A 4,214-nucleotide genomic window follows, 5' to 3' on the forward strand; every position below is an offset into this window, starting at 1 on the left:
GATATCATTGTTAAAGTTGGGGTTTTATCAAGCCTTATAACAGTCATTTTGCAATTACAAAATAATAAAGTATAGTTCATATCCTTCTGGCTTGAACTTTTAATACACCAAGTCAGGATCTCTCATTTTGGGTGTCTGTATTCCCAATATCTCTTACTAGACAACAGAGAACATCAGTTAGATCTAATACAGTTTAGTCATCCAAGAATTTCAGCCAAAGGAGATTTTGTGCAGGTACATTGAAATTATTATATTGTTTCTGATGCTACAATTGACATCACCCATCACCCCTACAACATCACCTAGGTCGACCTCCTACTATTGTTAATGAGCTATTATTAAGGTTTAGCTGCCCTACAGAAACTCTGAGAAGTCGGGTGGGCACACAGAAATTCTCAGATGATTCTCCATTAGCTAGAGTTCTCATGAGGGTAAGAGTGAACCCAGGAGCTCCACACTCCTGAGCCATTTATGAACATATGTGGTCTATAGGAATGAGTACTCAGCTTCCTCTCCTGCAACCCTCCTAGATCTGTTAGCTGATATTTAGCAAGATAGCAGATTAACCTATTTTATGGAGATTTGAAGTCTGTTGGCCTGTTTGTCTACAGACTTGCAGACACATCTCTCTTTCAATAAAATATTTTGACTTAGTTTAGACTATAACCATCATCTGCCGCAATAGCGTTATCATTCACATCAGCCCAGACACGTCTATGTTTACAGGCAGGTCCATTTCATGGTCCATAAAGAGAGAAGATAAGTCTGTCAGCACAATTTCATAAATTCTTCCTCTGGATTTAGATCCTTAGGTGTGAGTAATAACTGAATCATAGTGAAAGGAATGTCATTTCCATCATCTGTCTCAGTTTACCAACTCGGTTGTTCACCTGAAGTTATTTTATACCATGGTGCATTGTACTGCTATGTACCAGCAAGATAATATTCCTGACTCATGGTCAATAAAGCTGTCACTACTACTGCACCCAGGTAGTTGTTTTAATCAAATAGTCAAGTCAAGTTATCTCTTTACCTTGTATTATTACAATATAGCCTTAACTGGTAAATGTGTGCTTTACCCTTTTGGCCAGCTTGGAATTGTTGTATCCTGAACCTGTTTATCTGATCTCTTCCAATAAGCCAGACACATTGCTAGGTCAATGCCTATCTCTACTAAATGTTCCAAGTGTGGTAGATCATTATCTCCTTTCCAAATGCTTGTTTGAAATGCATCTTTTAAAAAGAAAACAAAGGGTATAAGCATGTTGAAGAGGGTCAGATTACCCACAATGTTGGGGGAGGGGTCCTCTAAAATACAATTTTCTCTCATAATCCTGCCTTTAAATTATTTTCTCTGAAATTCTCAGAGAATGCCCATGAAAACTTTACGGAAGTTGTATCACCTAGTAAAAACAAGAACACTAGTACAAATTATCTCATGCTCTTTCACAATTTCTATCTAAGCAAGTTTTCTGTGTTCTCAGTATAGAGTATTTATATTATATGTAGCTGCACATCTACACGGTAAAATAGCTCTGGGTCCATAGATGACTAATCAAAACAATGATCTGCTATACTTGGTAAACTACACTTGGTAAGTCTCACACACAAACATTTATATTAATTATTTTACTGTATTCTTGACACAGATTTAAAAATATCTGACTAAAATAAAAAATATAAAACCGAGAATAGATTACACATGAACAATCATCTGAATATGAAAAAGATGTTATAAAATGTAGTAGAGAATAATGTTTTTTCAATATATTATGATGAGTAAATTAAATATTCATATGGAGAAAAATAAACCTTGACTCCAACTTTATGCCACTTAAGGAGAGCAGAGTTTGTCACCCCAAGATATACCTCTTTGGGATATTAATTGTTTTAATCTAGTTATTTTTAGAAGACAAAAGACTCAGGAAAAAACTTTGACCCTAACTGCCTAAAAACATTTAGATAGAGGACTTGCTCCAGGAAGGGAACTGTCATCATAATAACTATAGTTTAACATGAATTAGTGTGTGATAGAAAGGGGGAAACCCAGGAAGTCTCTTTGATCAAAGTCCTCTCTGTGGACCATTGTTAAAGATGGCCCAGCAAACTTTTTTGCTAAGTATTTGCTTTTCTGTCTCCATGTGAATTGCCTTCCTGTTCTTCGAAGTTTCAAACCTCCTTGCCTTTCTCCTTAGCTCAAGATGACATATACCACCTGATTTGTCCTCCTGTCCCATGTTCTTACAAAACCCCTTTAAGTACATAGTAATTAAATGTAGTTATTTTCTCCTGTTAATCTGTCTCATGTCAATAGGATAATTAGGTCAGCCAGAAGAACTAAGAGGGAAAATCCAATTATGGATTTATTTTCAATCTTACTGTGAAAGACAAAACAGTAAAGCTATAAGTGAAAATATAGGAGAGTATCTTCATGATCTTAAAAGGATGAATTCTTAAATAGGATATAAAAATACATTTGGGAAAATAATAACACATTGATTTTCTGTTTATTTAAAAACATTTTTAAATGAAGAACAAGAAATAAAAAAAGATACGTACATTAAATTACATTAAATCTATAGATCGATTGGGAGATAATTTATACTCTAATTGTATTGACTCGAATTCATGGACATGGTAAATCTTTCTATTTATTTAGATCTTAAAAATGTTCTTTCATTAGTGTTTTGATTATATAGAATCTATATATTTTTATAGATTTATACCTATTTTTCTTTTTTAATTTATTAAAATATACTTAAATATTGATTTTCATTGTTCATCAATATTATGATGAAATATAAATTGATTTTTGTATACTGATCTTTTATCATGGTGTCTTGATAAACTCATCATTTATTCCAGGGAAATTTTGTAGAACCTTTGTAAGTATTTTCCATGTCAATTATGTCATCTCCAGTTAGGAATAGTTCAGTTTTCTTTTCCAGTCTGAATGTCCTTTATTTATTTTTCTATTCTTATTGCATTTGTTAGGACTTCAATCATGATATTGAATAGGAATGGTGAGAATGAATATCCTTATTTGTTTTTAATAATAGAGAGTAACCACTCAGTCTTTCACCATTAGGTATACTGTTAACTGTATGTTTTTTCTACATTCTCTTTGTAATTTGAAGAAATACCTATGTATTCCAATTTTGCTTATGACTGAATATTTATTTATTTTTCCTGAGGACTGGATATAAAAATTTTTAAAAATGCTTTTTCTGTATCTATTGACATGATTTTTCTTTTCCTGGTTAAATTTTTTAGTGTATTGGGTTCCTTTTAAGATATCCAGAACAAATACTTCTTGCCATCTCATTTACTAACTTTCTGCTACAAACCATTAATTGTCTCTGGATATTTTAATTGACAATGTAGTAAATTATATTATTAGTTCCTAATATTTACTAAACCTTTTAAATAGTATCATCCAATCTATCTACCATCATATCAGTCCTCCTAATGTGTGAGCATTATTTTCCATATTAATCACACCAGTCTCCATCATATGACTTGCTTTTTCCAATGAAATGGAAATGGAGATAACTTATGCCACATGTGAACTAATGATTTAAATAAAATTCATCATTTACTTTCATGGTCTCTCTTTTTCAGTTCACATTTGGGCTTCACTTCAACCTAAATCCAAGGAAAAATCAGCACAGCTAAAACATAAGGGAAAAATATACCTTTGTTGTTATAAGATCCTGAGATTTGGGGAATTCGTTTTACAACATTATTTAGTCTATATTGATTAATATAAATTATAAAAGTTTCCTTGCCTCAACCATTTTCCTCTTCATCCAATTACTAACCAGACATCTTATTGAAATACAATTCAGAACATTATCTCTTCTCTAGTAGTAAACCAACCTAGATTTATTATTTTATTTAAAGCGAAAGCCTAGTTCTTACATATAATACAAAAGCACACACTCTCTGCACCCCTGTTATCTCTCAGAATTCATCTTTTATAAGCGAATCTCCCTTGCTTATTCCCTTCAAGTTATCTTAACCTTCTTATTCAAACAAGCATAACATGTTCAACTTCAGTGTCTGCATTTTCTGATTTTCCTTGATTGCAACACTCTTCTCCTGATATTCATTAGCCCTATACTTACCCTATTTTGTAATACATTATTGCATCTAACTTGCTCTATAATCCCTGTATCTATTATCTATCTATCATCATCTATCTATCATCTATC

The sequence above is a fragment of the Pteropus vampyrus genome, unplaced genomic scaffold (assembly GCF_000151845.1).
Source record: "Pteropus vampyrus isolate Shadow unplaced genomic scaffold, Pvam_2.0 Scaffold431, whole genome shotgun sequence".
In the NCBI taxonomy this organism is placed as follows: domain Eukaryota; kingdom Metazoa; phylum Chordata; class Mammalia; order Chiroptera; family Pteropodidae; genus Pteropus; species Pteropus vampyrus.